The following is a 26,429-nucleotide window of genomic DNA, read 5'->3' on the forward strand; positions in this document are numbered from 1 at the left end:
ACACATATCCTACTACTTAATCTGTAGCAAACTTAACACCTAGCTATCTGTCGTTTTATTCTGCAAGATACGCATGACTCTTGTTCGAAGAATAAAACATGCTAGCTGCTATGTTATCAAAAAAGGTGCAGTTATGTCGATATAAGTTTTCATGTGCATTGCTTTCCATACGCCACATGTCAGCTATTTTACCTGCTTGTGATTCTGTTGCTTTATTTTGGGCTCTCTGTTACGTGTGTGAGTCTTTAATTCAATTTTTTTTAATCAAATTGCAAAGTAACTCAAAAGGACTGCTCCATTTTTTTTTTATTTTTTTTTTCCAGAAGAGAGTGACAAGCACGCATATTAAATGTTTAATTATGAAAACAACAATAGTACCTCTATTGTTTGCCAAGACTCAGAAGACAAGAATAAAACTGGAGGCAGAAGAAACAATTGAGACTTGTCACTCAACAGAATTTATAATGAGCTTACATCTTCAATATTTTTTAATAACTACATTAGTGGCTGTCCAATAACCAGAAGTATTCAAAACCTTTACTCAAGCAGCAAGTAAACTTACTCAAGTAAAAAAAATTTTACTAGTTTCTAACCAGCCCTGCGATTAGCAATTACCACAGGTGAATAAAAAGAAATGAATACCCAAAAAAATAAAAAAGATTGTTCGGCGCTTTAGAAAGTGCCACATACAATCAGAGCAAAACTTAACCAAGAAAAAAAAAACCAAAAAAAACCCCACACAAATCTTGTTCGAACCTGTAAATTATGTGTACTTTTGTTTATTCCAAATTACTTTAAAGGACAGGAAGATGCAAAATTAAAAACATCTTTAAGAAGCAGTCACACAGACACAAATCTGTACCCCAAACAATCATACTTTGTTCAAAAGCAGCCAGTAAGTGAGTAAACTGCTTTGAGCTTAATGCGTGAGTGTGTTTTACTGAAGAGGATTAGGCAAGGCATTACTACAAAGCTTATAGCTGAAGTCTGCAGGGGGATTAAGACAGCCATGACTCAAACGAAGGGGTTATAAAAGAAAAATCACAGGATTGCTTGAGAGGGAGGTCAAGCAAAGTGCTTGTCCTACCAGCACAAAGCGAGCCTGGAAAATGTTGAGAAAGCAGGGATGTAAATGCTCTCCGACGTAGAGGTAAGATTTAGTACTTACAGATACATTTACTGTAAATAGGAGCCTCGGCTTGAACTGTCGAAACAAAAAAAGTCCAAATCACGCAGATTTTGAGAGTGACTGTTCTCAAAACTATGAGATCTTAGTTCTCAAAACTAGGAACAAAAAACTTTTGTGTTGTCAGAAATATCATAACTCAATGTCCAACATAGACCGTAAGTCTGCATTTCTACAAGGTCACATACTGTGAAAAATGGCTGAAATGGATGGCCTTTTGGAGAAATCAGCTTTCAAGTCATATGACCTTGAAATAGTCTATTTTGAGTGTGTTTGGTTGTTTTAGGTGAATTTTTCTTTATACTAAACACTACTTCTTTTTACCGTCTGTGTCCTCTGCGTATATCCACCCCATACAGGATACAAACAAGTCAAACAATAAAGAAAGTCAAAAATCAGAACTAGCAGAGGGAAAATTTGGTAGTTTAATTTCAGCTGCAAACAATAACCATTTTATTGTTCATATTATCAAATAGAAACATCTCATTCTGTAAAATTAGATGTTTTATCATGTCAAATGGTCACACTGGTCTCATCAGAGCTAAAATAAAGGGATAAAACAAAACATTATTGAAAACTAAACAGCTATATTGAAGAAATGTGCAACAGACCAACCATAAATAGTCCTTCAGAAATCATCAGCGGTGTGAAATTATGTTTGACTGCATAAAAGGTAGGAAGTGTTTCAGGCTTCTCCAGTGAGACAATTATCTGTGTATAAACGGTAATGACCCCACGTAAAAGACTGGGTCGCTTTTATAGTTCATATGAAGTTAGAAGACACTAGAGATAATTTGGATAATGAAGTCAAGATGATATTTGCATGCCGAGGAGTAGATAAGGCGTGTTACAAAAACAGCGAATGTCAGAACAAGGTCATAGTCAAGAGGCACGCTTCAAAGACGTCTTAGCTCTGTGCACCTTTTTGAGCTGGAAGGCAACGGAGACCCTGATTTGTGACAAAGACAACTGAATGGTGACTGACCTCCTCAGATCTTTCACAAAGAAACAAACAGGTGGGTCGACATCCCGTCCACCTTCACCAGAGTCTGCACTCCGCTCGATCTTCTGCCTTTTACCACCTGCAGCTGCTTCAGCACCTACACATGACGGGAGGAAATATGAACTCCATTATGGAAAACATTCAAATGTGAATCATACATGAGAAGCAAGGGTGTCTGTGTAAAAAACAAAATCCTATATCAGCTAATATACCACATTTCCCATCAGCACACCAGCAAGGAAGGCTGAAGCACCGCTGGGCTAAAGATTTAAGGAATTCTTCCAAAACTATTGGAGCCATGTTGCCAGCTGCTGTTGAGGTTGCAAACTTAATTATTTTCCAGGTTTAATACAACAGAAGACATTTTATGAAAGGAAAGGTTTCAGTCTAAAAAATATGTCTAATAATACATGACCAATTACAATGTAACAATATTTTTACTGTATTAATTAGGTATAAGCCGTTATGCAATATTTTGTTGCTTTCCTCTATACCAAAACAGTAGACAGGGTAAAAGTTGAAGGTGTTCATAACTTTTAGAAAACTATATACTTTGGATATAGTTTAATTAACAGAGTTTAATATAGAGATTAATTGGAAAACAAACATTTCTAAAGTGTTAAAAAAAAGATCTGAGCCATACAAAAGTTAAAGTGGTACACTCAGCTTGAGAGAAATAGATCTAGAAATGTTTGCAGTAATTACACCTCAGATTTAAATCATTTGACTAAGCTGCGAAAAATATCACCTTGATCATTTCTGACAATTTTTTTCCCTTCCAAGTATTATCCATGAAAAGTAAACAAGAAGCCTTAGCTATTAGTATAGGGTCACATTTTATTGTTCAACTACAAGGTCTACCATCATCAGATGATAACAGATTTTATTAATAAGTTACCATCACACATGTAGTCGTACAAAAATGGTGTTTAGTCAATAGTTTGGCCCTGGATTACAGTTAAAATTGCTTATATGGCTATTTGTGAAAATTAATTGCCCGACCCTGTCAGAGAGCTTCACGATTTAGACCGGCTGTATGTACTTAAAAGAAATCAATACAAATTCTTTTGGATCATTGATCCTAAGCAGCTTTTCAATTCAGTTAATAAACAAATGTAATTATCAGCTGTAATATTGAACTTCTGGATTTGGACACTGATGCACTATAAATTAATACCCAAACGCAAATGCAGATTTTTAATTGCTGCCATGATTAATTTATAGGCTTTTCAATAGCAGAGTCATTAATGTACAGCCAATCCATCAGTGTGTATGTGCAGAGTGTGACATGGATGGTTTCCTCTGCAATTTATGTAACCGAGTCATTTCCATCCCCAGTGGAAACATGTTATTAAATTAAAGACGGTGCTAAATTGCTAGATCAAAGAAAGCATATTGATCATTTTATAAAATGTGGTCATTTACAAAGCACTTTAATTAGATGTTGGAGCAAATAAACCAGCTGGACACCCTTCTGTCACTGCATGGTCCATTGCAATTTTTGACAATATCTGAAGAGAAAAACAGATCTGAAACCTTTTTAAATCTAACATCTTGTGTATTTTTTCCCCCATGTAGTTATTGTGCCAAGATGAGACAACACACTCCAAAGTTTTATTAATTATACAAGCAGGTAAAACATAAAACAAACAGTCTTTCCTGTGGAAAAAGTCTTTTTAAAATATGTAGGAATGATAAAAGCGGATGTTGGATTTTGGGTGAAAACCTGCACATACTATGCAGTACAGAGGATAACCTAGAATTAAAAACAATTGATTTTCTTCAACAAAACTGTAGTCTGAAGAGACATAAAAACAATGCTAGTCAGTGTGTGAAGGCTGAAAAAGAGAGCATCACCAGCCAGCCGGAGTATAGAGGAACTGGAAATGTCAGCAGCAATGTTAATCAATAATCCCTGGCTACCGTGTAACGGCACTAATGCTCTCTGAGGCAGGTATACTGCAGGAAGAAGGTAAATTTGTAAAGAAAAAGAAAGTAAATGTCTGCCAAGTGCGGTTCTCTCTTCCCGAGGCTTATCCTGCAGCTCTTCTGGTGTCATTCCAAGGCATGAGCATGTGTCGTTTGAATGCGGAGGGAGACGCAGGGCCTCCTGCTGAGATTTTTAAGTATCAAACTTTCTTTTGCGTTCTTGGGGAATTTTCTGAGCACTAATTTGCTTCTTCCCTACATCACTTTTGGGAGAAGTCGTGTTCAGTCACGTCAAAACCAAGCCAGGCATAATGCAATAAAAACAACACGCTAAATGCTACAAAACATTCTGCAGTGTTTTAATATAAAAATTGTTTTCACCGTTCTTTTCTCTTTAAATCATCCCTGCTTGCAGACTTAACAGATTTAAAATTTAATTTGTCCCTACATCAATCAGATTGTAAAATACAGGAGGCATATAGTGTTTTGTCATGCGTCTGATGATGTGGTCTAAATTGTGGCTTTGTTTACTTGCTGTAATGCATGCGGGAATGTGCAACTTCTGTTTTTATTGGGCAATATGTGTGTGTTTTTTTAAGGTAGTATTTGCAGTATATTTAATTGTGGAAGCAGCTTTGCTTAGGGTATGATGACCCTAATCCCATCCAAAAACATCCAAAAAAAAGTGACCATCAAAACGTCGCTTATTATAGTCATGACAGTAAAGCCAGGGTTTAAATGGGACCATAGAAATGATTCTCTCCATTCAAATTCATTCTTTGCTCTCTTTAAAGAAGCTAATTTTCAGACTGAAACACAAGGAGAGAAATAACTAGCAGATGGGACCAGTGCCAGAAAACTAGACAGCGGACGAAACCCACAACCTTCCTCAACTCATCAAGATTCAAGGACGAGAGTCGCCGTCACACAGTGAAGGTCACTTGTGTAATAACTGAGTGAAATGATTAATACACTTGCAATGACATGATGTGCATGGAGATCAAGAGCTCCAGTGATGGATTACAGAGTGTGGTAACCAATTTCCTGTAAATAATACTGAATTAGGAAAGACCTTTTAAAACTACTTGATGAATGAAGTTAACATATTACTACCCTTTCTTCCTTTCTATGTATTTTATATTTCAGACAACGCTGTAAACATAGAAAGTATCACAGACCCAATGAACAGAAAGACTTGCACCATAGGACTGGCAAAGCACAGAAGATGCATTCATCACTATGCTGAAGACGATGTATGAATCATTTTAAACTCGATGTTAGAAGTGATTTTCATGACATTTTTCAAAGAATAAGTTTATTAAATCATCTTTCAATGTGTCATCAAAGGAAGTGAAGGTCAAACAGCTTAACCTCTCTTCAAGGTTGCCTTAGCATATCAATTAGCACTGGGCTGATGCACATTATCACCTTTACATACCGTCCAATGCTACTGACCTGTCTGAAGGAAGAGGTTGACACCTCACACATGAATCTTCGAGGCCAACTTTATGGCTCTCTCCAGTGAAAACGTTTTAAACATTAGCCTCAGGATGCGTCTTCCAGGAGTTTGACTGGGACAGATATTCTCTCACTAATTATTATAGTTGCTCCACATCTGCTGCCCCCTGTCACATGCAGGCATCTATCACGACTAGTAGTGGGGGTAAGAAAACGAGGGCCGAAGACCCATCTGTTGGCCATTCATAATGCATTCATTTTCTCTGAGGAGTGAGTGGCTGGCAAAACATTTAACGATCGCACCACTGATACCACGACAGACAGAGCCAGTCGTCAGCAGCCATCCGATGCCCGGAGAATTATCAGAGAACTCAGAGCGTGCCGAACATAGAGCGAAACGAGCAGAGACCCAAGATGTGGAGCCGGAGCGACCTGGTTAAATGGAAATTAGTTCTCCAAACTAAAGTTAAACTAACTAACCTGGTAGACACATTTTTTATGTCTCTGAGGTTAATAAATATTGAAAACATATTTCAGTATTTCATGGTTACATAAAGCTTTTATGTCATTTACACACAATAGTAAACGTATTCAAAATTTTAAAGTGGGTGATGTCTCTCTCAAATTTCTTGAGTTTGAGGGTGTTTTCACACCTGATAGTCTGGTAAACTGTTCGATTGGGGACCAAGACGGCAACATTTGTTACATTTTTTAAATGGTGTGGCTCGCTTTCACACTGCAACTTCCTTCATCACAAAATGTACACAAAAAAAGGAGTGGCATCAGAGTCCTTTGAAGTCTGCTGAAGGATTTCTCTTTGTCTTTGTTGAAAAACCATGAGCCATTTTTCCCCTCTAGTGTTAGACTCCTGTGTTTGTTTTGGTTTTATTGACACAGAATGCCCTGCGCTATACTCCGCTTCCTGGTTTGGAGTAATCGCCGGTCCACTTGTATGCACATAGGAATTCAAACCTTGCCAGAGTTCACTTCAACCAACCGAGACCTAGGCTTTTAGTTTGCTTTTTTGGTTCGCATCAGAGTTCGATTGTACGTTCACACTTCCCCAAACAAACCAGACTTTATTCACAAAGTATCTGCCTATAAAATTGTAATCAAACTTAGTTTGACTAAAATAGAGCCTAATATAGTTAAAAAATAATGTTCTTATCAAACTATTTAATAAAACAAGAATTTTATAAAAGTGGACTAAACAGGCTAGTGTGAATACACAGTCAGTGCGAAGTTTGTCTGAGTTGCTTTGAGGAGTCAATTCATCTTCCGCTGTTGGTCCATTGTGTTTCATCAAGTCCAACTCTACTGAAGCTGTCCATGAGTAAACTTTAGAGAACTTCAAGCTGCCTCATTAGACAAGCTTTAACGAGATGCTGCTTTCATTTCCCAGCAGAACTTGGAATCGGTCCATACAGCCTAAAGGAACCTATACCAGCTTTAAAGAACTTGATTGTCCAACAAATTTTCATGAGCCTCATAAAGAATCAATGGACTACTGTCAAGAGGACTACGAAAGACACTGGAGTCAGCAATGCAGATGAGCTAGGGGTCACTATTTAAGTAACCTCGGCTTCCCAAACACCCCAAACGTACAACAGGCAGATCGCCTCCATGCCATGCCAATAGTAATGAGGCTTTTCATACAAAAGGACCCATAAACAGGTATGGCGTGTATACATTGTATACAGCAACATGCTAATTTATTCTTAACTTGAGAAGCCCAGTTTTTATGCACATTTTTTTCCAATTTATTGGCTCTTCTATTGTACTCCAATTTTTTGAGAAATTTAATTTTCCGTTTTTTTGAAAAACGGAAATTACTGAAATAAATTTGACTTTCATGTTAAATTCACTTGTATGCCTTCTAAGTAATTTAGGTTATCCTGAATGTTATATTCCTCTTACAATTGGCAGTAAAATGTGGGGAGTATATTCTTTAACTTGAAAGCACACTGAAGACATTTTCAGTACTAGACATTGCAATATTTAGTACCCAGTTATTACTTCATGTGTACCACAATTTAAAAGCTACAAACTTGATGTCCCAAACCAATTTGTTGTCCTTGGAATATCCTCCCACAGCAACATTCCCATGCAACCTCCTCCAGCTCTCAAAACATTAGGGCAATTTTCACAGTGGATTAAGCAAAACAAAGAGTGTTTCAGTGGGTCTGGGTCACATGCTGTGAGAAACAGTGTGGTTGTCACAAGCATTTAGGAATATAGATAGTAAATTTGATTGTATTTAGAAGTGCTTTGCTTGCATTGAGGGGTTCGGTTGCTACCTTTTAGGGGCGGATCTGATGCTACATTTGAATGCTGCAGCTAAATCCACGTCAACTGTTCTTTTCTCTGTGCTGATGCTACTTTAGATTTGTGAATTGAAGAAAAAATTATTTTATTTTAAAAAGATCGCCAATGGCCTTTTGAGACAGAGTCCCTTTGAGTGAATATTAAACCTATGTTTTTGCAAAAAGTCATTACAACCTCTCAGATCAAAGCGACAGAGGAATAACAAGACCAAGCAGGCCCTGGAGCAGCAGGTGGAGTTGGTATACCAACAAAAAAAAAAGAAACTTGGAAGCCAAAGTGTTCCAGGGAGGATAAGTTTTAGTCTAAGAACCACCACATACAAGCTGCATGAGAAAACTAAGTTCAAAGTAAATAGGAAGGAAAGACTTGGAAGCTGAGCAAATACCCATGGTGCCCGTCAACACTCTGTGGTACTTTCTGTGCTGAACTCTTTCAAGCTTGTAGGCAGAAGCTGGCACTTGCATTCATGCAATAAGTCACTGAATGAGAAAATAGGTTAAGACTAACTACATTTAGCAACAGAAATAAATTAGTTAAAGGCCTAGGGATCTTTAATTGCCTCATTAAGCTTGTAAGATGTTTCAAACTGCAGCTATATAGGCACTAATGATAAAGTTGTGTGTGTTTATGTAGTTGTTGAAATATAGGGCAGACTACAAGATTTTTTTATTTGAAATTCGTGTCACTCAAGGGTCACGGCTGGCAGGCAATAAAAAGTTACTGAACTGTCTTTCTAATAGTGGAGCAATGTCTTACTAAACAAATGTTTAGTTTAGAAAACAAGTAGTAATTTTGCACACACAAAGTTCATTTAAAAACGTCATTTGGGTATTTATTTAGCATTTCTTTAGTAAATGGATAGTATTTTCCATTACTTTTGTGAAGCCAAGACTTATGCGAGTTCGTTTCAAACACCGGAGCCCTTCGTTTAAATCAGTAAGCATGTTTATATTTACTGATACTTATTGATTTAAATATAGCAATACAACTAAGAGTTAATATGACCATTATAAATATAAGTGCTTAAAAAGGGACAATGTAAATACCACAGAGGATTATATGTGCTGCTAAAGCTGAAACTTCATATATTGGCAAAACTGATTACCCTACAATCTACTGACATTCTTTCTTACTCCACCTTTGAACAATGTGCCCATATTTATTGCTGAGATCTGAAGCCTCAGGTATACAGAATAAATAAACGCCTAATGCGGCCATTAAGGTCAGTTCAGGTCCACCCAGCTGGCCAAATGTATCATCTATATGCAAATTGTGAAGATAGCTGAATTACAGGATCCTCATAACAATTGTGTACAAGAAGTCATTCGTGATTGCAATATTGCATACACTGATATTAAAATGTAGATTGAATTCTATATATTGTGCAACTCTAACCAAAATTGTGTTTATACAAACATGCAAACTATGCCAGGCAAAAAATTCATTAAAATATCGTATTTGCTACTTTGATTAATATTTGCATTGAATAACTTTTACAACCCTTGCATTTAATTACATGCTGAACAAGCTCAAGAGTCAACACAATGGTTGTCATTCTAATTACTAAATTAAAAGTGTGGAATAAAAGTAAAAGCTAAACATTAAAAAAAGATACACAACTGTGGTATATTTATTTAACAAATTTTCACTAGAAATATTGAACAATATCCAATAAAATATAAATAACATGAGAGTCACTTCCCACTTGCTTTTGTGTCTGAGAGCAGCTCTGAACTTGTTAGCAGCACAGACACTGCGGCAGGAGCTCCACGAAAAACTAAAAAAAAAAGAAAAGGAAGAAGAAGAAGAGGGCTGTGCCCCAGCTGTCTTCCACATGAAGACAAGACTTGCATCTTCAGAACCTTGTTAGTTCTCTAAAAAGGCCACAGACTGCTAAGGAATATTAAGCAGCTGAATCTGTTGAAAATAAAAAGGATTTTGGAAGAGAGTGGGAAGCTTCTAGAAGGCTTTGATGGTATATATCGCTCAGTCTTCAGCAGATATGATGGAACGAAAAAATAAAGGCAGTTGAACAAAGAAGGTCTGGGGACAGCCGAGAGGCAAGGGGTTATTCTTCTCCCCTCTGTTCTGCATATGCATATATCATTTTCTGTCAATCAAAGAGTCTTCCTCCTGAAATGACATAAAATCTGGCTGAAAAGCAATCCAGCCGGCCAGAAACAGAAACAACTAGTGAGAAGTAGAGCATCAGAGTGTTTAGGGGCTGTTCCCCCCACACACACACACACTCTGACACACTCCATTACTCACTGCTAGTTATTCACAATGTAAAACTATTTGGAAAAAGAAAAAAAAACCCTGAAAATTATTAATAAGAGTCCAAACCTACATCGCTTCCCATAACTCCTCAAAGCATTTTTAAAGGAAGTAGCCTGAGATTTAAACTGTGGTCTAACGTTGTAATGTCAAGATGCAATAGTTTTGAAAACTTCCTGATTTGTGTACTTCCGTTCCTGACCTGGAAACAGAAACAAGGAAGCAGGTTGTCTAAATTAGGCAGGTAATTCTCCCTGGATGTTATATTGCCACTGAAAAGCTTTGAATCCCCATACACATAGGCTTAATAGAGAATTAAATTAAATTAAATTTAGAAATTTTAAATTACCCAGGAAAATATGCAACTCTAGATGTTTTGACTGAAGACCTGGGATTAATTATTCATTTCTGTAGAAGAATAATTAATCTATTATTCTTAATGGGAAATTGATATCTGGATCTATAACAGAATTAATTGCACTTTTAGCCTGACAACTATTATAATCCTGTAATTCATTTATCAAAATGCTTTATCAAATATATCTTAATATGTAGATGTGGTGTGGAATTCTGTGTTTCTTTTTATTACTTAGGAATATAATAACTACTATATTACTAAGTATCATTAATTATATATTATATAATTGTATATTGATTAACATACTAATATATTCATATTATTATTGCTATTATTACTAAGAATAATAACAATTCTTATTAGAAACAAGTTGAAAATTATTTTCCATTATTCATCTATTATCTGATGTGCACTAAATCTTTTTCTACTGTGGGAAGAAGCCGGAGCACCCGGAGAGAACCCATTAATGCACATGGAGATTTTTTATTCGTAAAATGAATTTGTTTTGACATCTAAAGAGAATTTAGAGAGCAGTTGACCTAACAGTCATGAAATCAGACCGTGGCCATGAAGCCGCAGCACCAGAGAACAAAGGAGATGTGGTTTCTCTACATTTACAGGGTGGCAGGCTGACGGGATCCAGCTGGTGCTCATCCACAACAATCAGCGAAGGCCTTAGATGGGAGCGGCTTCCCTGAGGCAGATGCTTCAACAGTGGTAGGCTCTTGCTCTCTGTGCTGTGGTTACTGTGTTTAACTTGTTCTGATTCCTCTCTCATCGGTTCCCTCCTCAGAGAACCAGCTCTGATCACTCCCTGGTGCTCAGACTACCTGAATTCTCCGATCCTCTCTGCTCCCCAGGCCTTGCTCCTGGATACCTTCACGACCACCAGCCAGCTGCTGCCTGTCCACCCCTCCACCTGGAAATCCCACCCTGCACCAACTGCTGGGAAACCCAGGTACCCACCTCTGCTCATCCTAACCCTCAGACCGTAAGCCATCGCCAGGTTACACCATCATTCCCTTCCTTTGCTTCCCTGTTTAACCTCTCACCTTTCCTCAGTTCCTCCTCTGGCCCGGTTCCTCCCTGCTGCTGCAGATCATTCTCTCCCCGTTGCACTCAATTAGTCAATATATCCGTCAAACTGCGTTTGGCGTCCGCCGTTGTTGCTTGCCTTCAACAACGGCGGACGCCGTTGACAGATCATTGTTGATTTCAGGAGGAATCAAACCCAATTTCCATCGTAGGAGAAGAACTAAAAATCTGGAGGAACGTGAAAGATGTAACAAAGATAAAACCTGGTGCATCAAAATATGATGCACCAGGTTTTATCCTGACGGCTGTGGAGACGTTTGCTTTTTTTCCTCCATGAGCGCAGTCTCTTCTTGGCCATCATCTTCCAAATCCTTTTTTGTTAGAGCAGGAGTTATTTTACCTGCCTGAAAAATCATAAAACTTAAATCGGAACCTGACGAGGAGAACTCGTATAGATCCGAGGTGTCGTAGGAATCAAAAGAATTTGAAAAATCTGAAGAATCTGTGGAATCGTTCTCTTCAAGGTCATCATCTGAAACCTCACTGCAAAGGACCTCGGAGGTTTGCTGCTTTCTGGATGAATCAAAAGTGTCATGGTTGGACACTGGGCACTCATCCTGAGATTTGTGAATTTCCTCGCTACAAACTTCCCCAGCCGGGGAAGGATTGAACAGGAAAGCATCAAATTCATCGAACTCTTGGCCCTGGTCCTGAAAAGTGTCAAAAGTGACTCCTGGAAGAAATTTGTTAAATATTTTTCTAATGCCAGTTGTTATTACATATCTCGCCCCAAAGGTAATGGGGAAAAACATGGTGGTTAAAACCTCTTCCATTGTAACAATACTATTAAAATCCAGACTTAAAATGTTCAAGAGTTTCTTGTGTACTACCTGAAACTTTGAGAAGGAAGCATTTATAATCTCAAATGTCCTTTGATCTATGACATAGATCTATGTCATAGAAGTCGTCATAGCAACAATGAGCTCACTGTAGCTCTGGGGAAAGGTCTTGCTTCGATCGTTGCTATGGAAACGGTTAGGTCAGTTCTTCATGATTCAAACTATTAACCCTTTGCAACTGAGTCACTTAATCAATTGAGGTGATTATTAATCATGACGGATGATGGAAGTTTATATTTCAGGAGGCTGGAGATTAAAACAGGGATTTAATAGTTAAATATTAAGTTTAGATTGACAATGGTATATTAAAACCATTCACTTAAGTAGGGTTTTATCATTCTATCAGGCTTAGAATTTTGAATCATACTCAACTTAAAATATCTTAAAAGTAAAATTAAATGTAACTTGCAGACATTTGTTGTTGCTGCTGCTGTTGTAAAATGTGACAAGAAACTTTGCCTGCTTGCAGAAGAGCTAGTAAGAAATAATTTTGGTTTAATAATTTTACATGTTAGCATAAGTAAAGAATAAAGATTGATGCCAAAGAAATGATGCTGCCGCTCCATATTTGATGGGTTGTAAACAACCCACTCCAACATATTTGTTCTGTGTGATGCGGAAATGTAAACATTAGACACAATTTAATGTCTTCCAGCTTTTTCTGTGTAATTGAGAGCTTGACACCAATAGCAGCTCAGTGTCAGCAGCCCACATTGCTGATAGATGAGAAGGAGATAAATAGTCCGTTTCTATGCTTTCCTGTAAACTGGTTATGAGTCTGTTGGTTCTTCACTTTTCTTGTATATTAACCATTAAACAAACTGGTAAACAAAAGTTTCTATCTGTTTTTAAAAGAATAGTAGCTTCTCTCTCATGTCTCTGTCAGATGACCAGCATCAGCAGCTTTTGGGGACATTATTATTAATAATAATTAGATTCTTTTTCAATACGATGCAGGATTTAAAATGAACTGATGAAGATGGCCTATGTGTCTAGTCTGGCCTGGGAGAGCAGTCTGTGGTTCCCTTCTGGACCCGTTACCCCATCGACTCCATGTGGAAGACTAGCTGGGCAAACGCCTTTCCATGCAATTCAGCTTGATTCTCACCTCCCTTCAGGACTCTGTCTGAGATTTCTCCCATTGACCTCGGTTTCTCCAGTAGGATTTCAACCGGGCCGATGGGCGAACAGAAGAAGTTGTGAACGATGATATCGATTTTCTGGGCTCCTTCAGGGTTATAATCTGCTTGTAGCTTCGTTCACTGACTCCACAGTGAACAAAGTCTTTCAGTCTGTGTTGGCCACTTCTCCAAGCATGGAGAAATTAAATATCTATATCTATAGATAGATATAGATACGAGTAAATATGCTGACGACTAGTGGGGATATTAATGGGTTGGGAGACAAATTAATACTAAGTTTTTGTACACAACAGCAAAAGATGAGTGCTCATTGTTTTATAACTCAACCCCTTGGGCTGCCCATGCTCCACAACTCACATTAGCAAAAGAAGGATTTGGAAAACAAGCTTCAAATTATCTAACATTAAACTAAAAAAATTTCATAGTAGCAATGAAACATTAAAAAATATACTTAGACATGTTATACATTTCAACTAGAGAATTCTTGTATTGTATTTTTCTTAAAAAATAATAATAATAATCAAGTGTAAAAGAACAACTATTTTACTTTATTGCTTGATCAGAGTCACATTAGTTGGTCTTATAAAATGATCCTATATACAGAATGGCAAACAAATTTGGACAAGTGATCGCCATGTACATCACATTCAAATACGGCCACAGTAACTGCATCAAAAATAACCAAGAATTAATTTGGGGAGCATGCACAGCTGTCTCAGCGGAGCCAACAAGTCAGGGCCTGAAAAGCCTTTTTGTTAAAAAGCAATGGGGGAAATAAGCGAGTTTTGATATAGTATTTTGTTGTTTTTTTAGCTTCTACGTGCATCTCTTACATAAACAAGCTGACTTATTAATGACACTCTTGTTGAGACCTCTAAATTTACCCTTATTTTGTGTGTCCTACTCCAATCATACTTCAGCTTGACAACCCTGCCCCCACTTCTACAACACCTGCTGTTTTCCAAAAGGGTCACTTCACATCTAGTCTTCAGGGAAGAAAAAAGAAAAACGCCCACAATTTTTGAGAAAGCTAAGGTTAGAAAAAGAAGAAGGCCACAGTGAGATTTCATGTAAAGCACTTTGACACACCCAGCTAAAGAATTCAGGAGAAATGTCAAGAGTCTGAAGGCCATTCGGTAACAAGGCTGAACATGTGAGGCCAAAGAAAAGAGAGCTGTTGAGAGGAAGAGCCCTGAAGTGATTTTTGTCTCTTTCAAAACTGACCTTGTCTCTACTTTATTCTGCAACTTTTCCTGGCCTCTTCAAACAAATTATATCTCCCATCAGGGTAGCACCGCACTGCCAATCTGTGGCCATCTCTCCTGAATGTAATTGCCGTTTGTCCTTCTGCAGATTGCTAGCCATCTCCATTTCCTCCACTTCACCTCACATGAAATGCATTATTTCTGCAGCAATGAAATGCTTTGGCAATGAAAACATCGTACTATTGATTGGTTCTGAATTCCTTGTCTGAAATGTGTCGCCTTCCTGCTTTGTAGATTTGTAAAAAGCCGCTGCCAGTTTGAGGGACTTCGGAAGTCTATCAATTTGTAGCCGAGTTTGTAACCCAGAGTGTCCATGTGGCTTGGCTTTCACACCTCTGTCACTGTCCAAATGTCCACTGGAACCATTTCAGAAGGAGGGCATCTGACGAAATCCGTGTGTGTGTGTGTGTGTGTGTGTGTGCATGTGTGGGATCAATGCCAGGATTAGTTGCATTTTATCTGATCACTGCAGAACATGGCTACGATTACATTGAGATTAGAGCCAAACTGGTAACAGTCTTAATGGCAAGTACATTACAACTAATATAGATCTAGAAAGCATGAACATACAAGTTCTTTTAGAAAATCATTTTGTTGTCTGATGCATGAAGACACAAATATGCAAACCCAACTTCAATGACGATATCCAGTTGGCTGCATCACAATAATAGACTATCCAACAATGACAGAGCAGCTGTTATGGATATGTTAAGGAATGTGGTTATTCCTAGCAACTGTGTCTGTTTGGCGGATGCACCATTACAATCCACTCACCATTACACTTTTAACTGCATTGGACAGTTCAGTGGGAAACTAGAACTCAGTTAAATACGGCTTTTTTGTTTTACAGTACTGCAAATTATAATTATATGTAACATACATGTATATGAAGCTGCTGCTTTCGCTTCTCAAGGATCTTAGGTGAACTCTTGTAGGTTTTCACGTAGAAACTTAGCAAACTAAGACCTTTTGAATTGCTTGAAGACAGAATTGCAACGTGGAATGCCTCTCACTCAAAATATAAAAAATATCAAAGTCTAAACAACAAAGAAACTCAGTAACACCTTGGTAGACGTTTTAATCGAGCAACAGTGTTTCTAGGTTTGACCCACTTATTCCAACTAGGGCTGTTGTAAACATATATTTTAGTAATCAAGTAATCTATTGATTAATACAATTGAATACAATTAATCGAGTAATCGGATAAAAAAAGATAAAATAAAACATTGGTAAATCTAACATAACAGCAGTATTACTATCAGAAACCAACATCCGTCCAATTTTTCACATTTGAGCTTTTCTGTAATATATAAAATTAACCTGTAACAATAACAGCTAACTTTCTAAGTTAACCTGAAGAAACGTTCTACAAGAATCTGAAGATATATTCAATTTAATAATAAAAAGGCAGGCTCACAAATAGGCTTATAAAAAATGTCTATAGCCCAGCTTTTCAATTCTATATTAATTTTCAATGAGTTTAATAGACATTACCTTGCACAGACATTTATAGCTTTTGTGTTCATGTTAGCGACGGGATTTGACCCCTTCGTTCGTCACACACAGAAACATCTACCAGCTATGTACCGTCAAAATGAGCTCCGCCACCCATTTACTGAGACCGGGATGATATGAAATAAATTTTCCGGTTCGTCCGTAAAGCTACGCTTATGTTAATCATCTAATTCACGGCCGCCCTCAGTGTTCAGTCTATCCGCTCACCTGTATAAATAAACATGCAGCACTCTTCCCCGCCCTTCGCTCTGAACCGCCACCAGGCAGCAGCTCCGGGAGGAGAAAAGCTGCCGTACTCCAGGCATCGCGCCAGTTATTTTAAGGATGCTTATTGGTTCCCCGAAAAACGACAAAGACCCGGACATAATCATCAATCAATAAAATCCTCCCAGGCCGAACTTGAAAACTGGAAATTATACTGCTAACACTTAGCTTTTGTCAACAACTCAGGAGGAAGTGAGAGCTCTGGGCAACGCAAGTGATAACACGGCCGGGTTATAATCGAGGTTTTCCAATCACTCGAGGAATCGTTTCAGCCCTAATTCCAACACACAACAGAACATAAGGGCCAATTTCAAGCATCTTCTTTTCCTAATCTAATGATCACTGATCAGATCTGATAAAAGAAAAATAGCCAGGATCCAATCCCTGGTTATGCGCTCCATTTGTACTTGACATTATTGAAAAATTGTACCAACCATATTAATTTACAGATCAATTTTATTTTCTGTTTGCCAGAACATTAATGTTAACACAGTCAATAAAGCTAAATATATTTAGATACAAGTCAGTCCTACTACAATAGCCAATGCAGGACTTCGTCTCGAAGCTGAGACGAAAGATTAATGACGATTATACAGAGAAAGAGATAAAGATATGAGAAAAGCAACATCTTCCTGGTTGTTCAGCAATAACTGGCTACAATTTAGCTGTATGTCTTCATTTATAAACTTAAGCATTATTTTTCTAGATTCAGCTCTAAATACTCCAGCAGGTTTTAAGAAGCCAAAACTAAAACAAGTCCAAGATGAGGTAATGCAGTTCTCAAATGAATGCCAGCAACCACAATGATAAACTCAGACTTTCTTTTTTTTAACCAATAAAACTTAAGAAAACAGTTTTGTATGAGACCACAAACTCGAAAGCTCTCAATTCAAAAGTTTAGAATTGCTCAGTTGCGTTAAAAAGCTGAAAAAAAATCCACATTTCAAGTTGTCACCAGAAAGCCTTAATTTACAGCTTCCCTGTGCCATTGTTCTGCAGTCCACGTAATCAGCATGTTCTGCAAGAGAAAATCTAGAGTAGCCAAAAAGAAAGGCTGTTGTAGAAAGACAATTTACAACTCAAGCAAAAAGGCCAGTAGGTTTTTATATGCTTGCTTTCATACAGCAGCAGTGTTGACTTCTAAGCAATACAAGTGCAATCTCTCACTGCAAATGCCTTTCTAATTTTCTGGTAATAATACATGGAGTGAGATAATGAGTGAGAAGACATAAGCTGACCAGTAAGCCAGGGCTGAAATCCTCTTTGGCCTGCCAGCTTGAGCTGAAGCTCATTAGCAGAGGTTGCTGAAATTACAAAAAAAAAAAAAAAGTGCTTCTCATTTGTTTGTAGAATAAGAATAGAAAGACGGAGAGGTTAGCTCAGAGCAACAGGGTTTATACCCTAGAACTGCTTGGTAAGAACCAGCACCATTATGTTGATTCAGTGAGATGGAGCTTACTGAATCGAAAGTCATACTGATATCAGGGCTCAAAAGAAGAAGACATATGTATCTTTGAAGGGTGAAATCCAAGAAGAAGAAAAATGTTATGATATATTTGTAGGATAATTTCTTCGTGGAGCGAAACAAGTTTTCAAGTTTGCAACTAGAGAAGGTCAAGTTTTTTTCCTGCCCAACTTGTCATATTATGTGAGGTTTGCTTTAACACGCAAAGAGCAAGACTAGTGAAACTTGCAGGATCGAAGGTCTATACGAGAAATCACTGAAATAAAAAATAAAAAATTGCGAAATCATCTATAAATATCTAAATATTTAAAGATATTAATAAATTACATTACTGTGTTTTCAAAGGTGCAATCAGGTACTATTAAATGTAGTTGATGTACTAAAGCAAATGGAGTGCTTGTGATTTATTGAATGGAAGACTGGATATTTTGGTCACTTGTTTCTGAAATGTTTATTCACTCTAGTGGATAATGAGGAACAAGTGAGATGGGAATATTGTTATTTATTTTTGTCAAGTTTCATTATATCTTTGCCTAATTGTTGTGCCGACAGATCAAAGAAAACACAAATTGTATGTTTTCTATGAAATATTTAAGAAAACTATAGCTACAAAAAAATAAAATACATAAATACAACTTGACTAATAACTGAGCACACAATGTTTACTAAAGTAAGAACAACAATGCTGGTCAGGTACAAACATGATTTAAATCATCCTTAGTTCAATTCCTTACGAGACTCAAAATGCCTTTAAAGTAGCACAGGTCTAATTTGGTATTATAATGAAGGCAGAATAACTTACTTTGTCAGCAACAATTAACAATTACGGTAGGACAATTAGTTGCTGTTGTTTTTGTGGTAGCCATTTATTTACCAAGTGAATATTCCTGTGGCACAAAGAAAGATGCGCAATCAACTATCTGTAGAGAAAAGGAAAAGCTGATGAAGCAAGTGAATTAGTTGCAGATAATACCACTGGGACATCTTCCCAGCTTAGTTGTGAAACTAAACAATAAATAAATAAATAAATCTTTTGAGCCTAGTATGTCCAGCAAATCCAATAAGACTTAACAGGTCTCTTGAGCCAAGGTCGCACCTCATGCCCTAAAATAAGGAAAACTTCATTTGCAAGCCTAATCAAGTGTGAATGTCATAGGGGCACTGGAATCTAGGGTCATAGCAGGATCATTTTGTTCAGGGAAGAGGGATGAGACGTCTTGAGACTGCCAGTTTTGCAATATTGAACGGTGCTGGGCTGTAATGACAGCTATTAGAACAATTATCTAAGAAAGCCTTGTTCACACTGGGTGGTAATATCGGACGGCGGTTATGAGAGTGAATATGAAATAGTAGCTGAGGGAACGCTACACAACTTTACTGCACCAAGCGATTCAATTATCAAATTGGCTGAAAATGAACTTATATATAAACACTAACTTTCTTGTAAGGTTAAATATTTACTTCAGCTTTTTTGTTCTTCCCTTAAAAATAGCAACACAAGACACGGGTTTCTTTTTGAGAAGCTCTGCTTAAGACTTCTTCCCAGTTTCGACATAAAATATTCAGCTGTCATTAATGTTTGAAGATGTTTACTTCACTGTTTCTCGTGCTGGCTGACAAACACCAATAGTTACATATAGTGAAACTGGATCATGACCAATCAAGAATAAAATAACACGCTCAAACTGACTGCAACCTCAGAAACAAGCAGAATTCCTTTCCAGGCCCATTGGTGGTGTCTTTTGCAGAAAATATTGCAGCTTGACTGGAGCACCTGAATTGAAAGTTACCATATTACACCACCAGTCCAAGAACAAGTCCTGGATTTAGCACAGAAAATAGGAGGGAGACTCCCACTTATTAAAACAGCATGGCTGATTGTGTTTCAGCGGGCAACAAGTTACTTAATCTAACTGATGCAAGAAACTTCTACATCAGAAGACGTATCCTGTTGTTGTGGAGAAGATGTTAATCTATTTCAGAAAGGTCACATTATTCCCACATGCCTCAAGCAAAGAAAACATCTATGAAATTGCGGAAAGAAAATTAGGCCAACAACTGTCCAAAGTATTATTAAAAACTGGATGGGGAGCTAGATGTTCGTGGAAAAAATGCGGATGATAGTGATTGGAATTCATTTAAACATTTTGAGAAATCAAAACAACAACTCACAACTACGTTCAGTGGTAAAAATAAAAGCATTTCCACATGCATAGTGCAAAGGGAAATCATGGGATTTGAGCTGTGTAGCCAGAAGCAAACCACTAATCAGTGAATATAATCAGAGGACGAGGCTTTAGTCTGTTAGCAAGCACAACGTTTTGGAATAGTCTAACAATAGTAGGTCTGATGAGTTCAGATTCATCACCCTGCCCAAGAATGATATGCACATCAGGATTAGAACTGGGAGAGATGAGGTCATGTACCTTCATGCTTGAGGACTCCTGTAAAAGACTGTAGTGCTATGATCAGAAGTTGCTGAGCTTATCATGTCAAAGTTCAGCTAGATTATATGCCCGAAGAAGGAGGTTATTCCATCAAAGAAGGTTTTTTTTCTTTCCCGATAGCAGGGCTATATTCCAAGATGACGATTCCAAGTCTGCACCGTTTTGCAAAAGTAGAGTGCGAGACATCAGTTACACATAGGAGTATCTTTTACAAAACATTTCTGCCATAAACAGAAAAACAAATGACTTCTGGGCTCCCTTCGCCTAGCTGTAAGTCACAAGTGATTATGGTGTTGTCCTGCACAGCTGTTAGTTTTCAAAGAACAAGCCAGTAGACTGGGACAGCAGGAGCAGTCATGATCTTTGACGTCAACATTATGGATCTATCGGGCTGTTGGCTGGTAGCACAAACCATTTATTATCACTACATCATTTCGTCAAGGTCCTCAAAGGCTCCTGCAGGCCTTTGACGACCTTGCTTGGAAACTCCGGTGTGTAACAAAGGTAGCCTGGCATCAAACCACCTTTGCTGTTTTGATTTGTTTATTCTGTCTTCATTCATGGAAATGTAAGACATGCATCTTAATACTGCCTTGAATTATCAAAGAGTCCAGACTCCACTGTGAATGTTAGAGATGTACTGGAAAGAAAACTGCACAGTGACCATCTCTAGGCCTGTCGCGATAAACAATAAATCAATTAATCGCACGATAAATTAAAGTTATCAACCTCATTTTAATTTATCGGCTTTATCGTTTCTTTCTGCCTTTTTCTCTTTCTATTGATGATGCTGGATGAAAAAAGACTCAACTCCAGTGCTCTCCACTGACCCTCCCCTCCTCATTCCCTCTTAGTGTGATGCCCGTTTCACACTACATGATTTTAGAATTGCCGGCCGATCGTCGGCCCATTTTCAAAACCTGAGATATATACAAGCAGACAAAAAACCGTAGGTGTAACGGTTCGATCGGGTTGTCCAGCTACATGGCAAGAGCAACACACGAACCGATTTCTCTCACCGACATTCAGACAATTCCGTAAAAGCCACTATATCACACGAATTTAGAGTAAACACAGCTGATGACGTAGAAGCAATAAGAATAGTTTGTGAACTTATTTTAAGTGATAAAAGATGTAACAAAAAGAAAAGACGTTGGATAAAAGAGTGGAGGAGGGGAGTTTATTTGCTGCACTATGATGTGGAGGTGAGTTATTCTGTTTTTTGGTCTTTACCATTTGTGTGCTTAAGCTTCATCAGTTAATTAGTATTTATCGCTTTAAGGTTTAAAACTACATTGAGAACAATGGGCACAAAATAATGGCTACAAATCCAGATAACTAATTTTAAAACCAGGCATTAATCAATGTTTTACTAGAATCTACCTGCAATGCATGTGGCTCTAGTGTCAGCGTAAAGTCCTGACTGAATGAATATATATAACATTATAACCATGTCACATTAACAATAAACAGCTGAAAAGTTACCAGGTTTCTCAACTGGGGTAGCAATTTCGCTCCCACTCCTCTTCTCGTCATCTCTGTGGATATTCTTTGCACGAAATGTTGAATAAACATTAATGCTGTTTCCACATATATCATCTCCGATGTCCGCTGGATTTTGGGTTGCGCCATGTCAGCTGTTTGGGATTGGGCGCTTTCTGACTGGCTACTTGTCACATTCAACAGGCTGCGATCTCGCTCCCAGTCGGGGAAAAAACCCCATACACTGCAGTGATGAACTGCAGTGCAAGACAATCCAACATATTTGCCTGTTTTAGATCAGAGCAGACCGACTGGACCCGATCAGTCCTAACATACACTACAGGATGATCGGTTACGATTATCACAAGCGACAAACTCAGTACGTCGGTCGTTCAAAGATTAATGCAAGGGTGAAAATCGGGGCAAAAAGTCTGTGTAGTGTAAACTGGGCTTAAGGTAGGAGTGAACTATTGCATCAAGTAGTCGGATATGCTCGTCTTCTCTATATGAATCTAATGATTATTGAAGGGCAATATATTATACAGACATCATAACCTGCACACTTTTGGTTGAATGCCGTTTTTATTTCCACTTAGATTTTATGTTTAGTTTTCATTCAAGCGCATTTTTTGTTAATGGAGACCGAGAGTTAATTTTTGTTTATCCGTTCCAGTGTTAAATGTTCTTTTGAAAATAACATGTATCTATTTTTGGCAGGATATCGCTTGGATTATTATGCCTTTACATGAGTTTAAAATGGTCTTCAAACAATATTATCTTTTTTCGCAATAATTTTTGAGACAATCGCTCAGCAAAATTTGTCACTGCGACAGGCCTAACCATTTCTACAAGACCTTCGCAAAAAAAAATCTATGCAAGTAGCTTATGGTCGGAAATGATGCAATATCTTCAAAGTTCCCAATAATAATAATGCCGCAGCATATGTGTGGTTTCAAGCTAAAGACGGTCCAGTGGGGAAAAAAAGAATGGGTGTATATTTGGCCTGTTAGTTGGACTCTTCCCACCCACATTGAATTTATGGTTTTAGTGTCTGAGATACAATGAAAGAAAAGAACAAGGAAAAAGTGGTTTAATGGTAACCGATGTTAATGCGAATATTCAGTAATAATATCACAATCACATTTTTCTGGTATTTTGTAGCGCTAATGGGCACACAACTATTGTTGTTTAATTGGACATAGCAGCAACTTAAGCTCGACAGTACTTCAGGCGTTTAAACTGGTTCGAATTCCAGTTTTAATTGTTCATATTTATTTCAAATGCCATGGGTCATAATGTTTTTACTCTTTTTTTTTTGACACTTTAAAAAAAATGTTTTATGCAATCACCTTGGTGAAAGAACCTTATCATTTGCAAACTAAATAATGCCATTAAATTCAGTATAAAAGCGGTGGCACTCCATTATTTTTTACTGCCAGTCACAGAGCACAGAAGAAAAATCAAGAGTAATTTACATATTTTTTATAGCACTGCAGGAACATGCTCCATTTTACATTTTCATAGAAAGGTCCACATCCAGTGAGCATGAATAGATGTCTCTCTGTGTGGACCTGAAGCAAATATGGAGACAGAATTCTTTAGAGTCCTCACACCGTCATTGTTCTCTTCCCAAAGGCTGTTGCTAAACAACACCACAAACAGCAAACTAGAAAATTCCTGAAGAAATTTAACTGGGGCCTGCCAAAGTGTGCCCGTCGGTTTGGACCCAGCGTTCTGATGCTAACAATTTGCATCAATGCTAAAGAAAGCTGCAATGTAATCAATAGCATGTGGAGAATCACAAGAATGTTAAGTAAGCTGGACATGCAACATTCAGTATGATAAAGCAAGTGCATTAGCTAAAATGAGCAAATATGCTAATATAAGCATAAATACTTTCAGTAGCATGTGGGGTATCATTAGAATGTTTACTGTCATTTACTTACTCCATTAAGTATACTAAACATGGCTAATAAGTCTGAAAAATAGAAAATAGCTTATTTAAGCTAAAAGGCTAATGCTAATGAACTGCCTTGCTGCGCAAGGCAGTTCCCTAACCTCGGATAAACAGATAATGCAGAATGATATCACTGCACCGCCTCGTGCACTGTCCAGAGGGCATTTTGAGGCTTTTATTTTGAAATTTGCAGTAAGCTTCATATTAAATGCCCACACTAATCCAATGTGTAAGAGTGCTTTGGATAAACCAGTCACATAAAGCCAAAAAGAGCAATTACATGATGTAAAAATTCCCAAGGCTTTTATTTTGAAATTTTTGTTAAGCTTCATTTGAAAGGGTCAAAGTCATCCCATGTGTAACAGTCATTGGATTAAATCAGTCATATAACGCTCAAAAAAGCAATGACCTGATGTAAAAATTTTCAAGGGCTTTTATTTTGAAATTTTCAGTAAGCTTCATTTCAAAGGGCTAGACTCATCCCATGTGTAACAGTGACAGGGTTAAATTAGTTATATACAGCCCATAGCAGCAAGTTTTTCTAAAGGCCATCTCAGTCCTCCTCTGTTTTAACTGAACTAGTAGTTCGAACTACAGTGATGCGTGTTGAAGTCCTCAGCAGCTCTCCCTGCTCTGGGTTCCGCCATGGTAAATAATCCTCTGCCAGCTGTGAGTGAGACATCCAGGGGGAGACAATTCTCTGTTTGAGCCAGCCAGTTTGACTAAAAAAGCATGGCAAAAAACTGTTTCCTGCTCGGGAACCGTAATACATATTCGAAAACCGCTTGAAGCATATGAGAGGGCTATTTGTCGCCTCACATAGTCCCGCCATTCATATCTCTACCTCACTCACAGTATTAACAGCGATGAGATAAAAAAGTGTGTGCCAAGGTCTGAAATTTATCAGAAATACATGGAAGTGAATCAGTGAGATCTGTCTGCTACCCTGGCGCATGACTTTGCTCTGAAGCACCTGGAGAGAAAACTGTAAGCGCTTAGATAATTTTTGAAAACATTTGACCGGAGCAGGCACGCGTATCAATGTCATGACCAAGTTTGATACCAATCATGCAATATTTGTGAGCGTGAGGGCGAGTTAAAAATGATTTGGGGTCAAATTTCACTCTGACTCTCACTCTAGCGAGCTGCCTTCACACTCTGATTTTTCCAAAATCAAAAACTTTGGGTCGCTTAGAAAGAAGTTGTGGACAAACCATAATACATATTGACGTTGTCTTCACTTTAAAAGAGATCACGGACGTATCTACAAAATGAAGTTTGAATGGCGCTCTACATAAGGTTATGGCGACACAGAAAATCCTCAAAATAGGGTATTTTCAGGATTTACTGGTTGCCTCGCCCCTTGACGCATTTGAGACTTGCACCTGGTGAGCTCGTTAGTGATTTTGGGGTCGTTTTTGCTTTTACGCCGCCATGGTAACTCCAAATCCCACCAAAAGTAATAGCTCCCTTCCGGGAACGAGCCGCACGTTTTGATACCACTTTTGTGGGTGGGCTCGCGCACGAGCCGCATTAACGGTAACGGAAGAATAATAAATAATACGTATTAAAAGAAACATTCTATTGGGTGTAGAATAGGTGCGTTATGTAATGCATGGAGGCAGTGACTGACTTGCTTCGCAAGTCAGTCACTGCTCTCCTTATGCATTGCTATGGGCAGGCCCCAATTAGGGAAATACAAGAGAATAGTACGTTCTCAAAATCCTTGATGAGAAAAAGACAGATTTCTTAAATATAGTCAGTTTTAATAGGATGTTTTGGTCTAATGTAATACTGGCTCCTGGATGTTAAGCAGTCATTTTATGGTTAACAGCACTGTCAGGCTAATCTCTCCCTTATGTACATTTATGTCTTCCATATATGCTGCCCAAGTTCCCAACCCTATTTTACTGAGGTGCTAACAGTCGAGTAAGCAAAAGCCAAAGTAATAATGGAAGCCATTTTGAAATAAGGCCAAAGATGAAAGACACAAAAATCTCAACGTAAAATTAAAAACCACAAGAAAAACAACTTAAAAGTTAAACTTGAGCAGTTTTTGTCACTTATTTTGTTGCACACCGATTATTAAAAAATATAGAAGAAAATCTGCCCTTAAAAAAAAAAAAACACACAACAAAAACAAAACCAAGCATTTAAGTATTCCTCTCATCGGTAAAAATGCTCTTAACACAAACTTGTTATGAAAGTCACATCTTGATGCACAGCTATTAAAGTATCACAGGTTGACAAATTCTTTTCAGGTTAAATTCTGAAAGAGAATAATCCTTCATAACATTACTGAATCAGATGTGTGGTTAGTCCAGGATTCATGTTGGTTTAGGACAAAAGACAAAGTCAAAAGTGCTCCAAACATAATCATGAGCCAGCCAAGCAGAACTCCTCCCTGTAGAGTTTTTTCCAA

At 37.8% G+C, this 26,429-nt stretch overlaps 1 protein-coding gene across 3 annotated transcripts in view; it reads right to left on the reverse strand.

Annotated features, from left to right (window-relative positions):
- glceb (glucuronic acid epimerase b) overlaps positions 1–26,429 on the reverse strand; it is a 63,493-nt gene that overhangs the window by 28,636 nt on the left and 8,428 nt on the right. For 2 of the 3 annotated variants that reach the window (XM_044135362.1, XM_044135382.1), the window contains exon 2: positions 2,172–2,286. The gene's annotated coding sequence lies outside the window, so the exon portion shown is untranslated. Of the gene's footprint in view, positions 1–1,168; positions 1,190–2,171; positions 2,287–26,429 lie in introns of those variants that run through there. The other variant, XM_044135371.1, reaches the window with a different exon arrangement.

Source organism: Gambusia affinis, linkage group LG02 (assembly GCF_019740435.1).
Source record: "Gambusia affinis linkage group LG02, SWU_Gaff_1.0, whole genome shotgun sequence".
NCBI lineage: Eukaryota > Metazoa > Chordata > Actinopteri > Cyprinodontiformes > Poeciliidae > Gambusia > Gambusia affinis.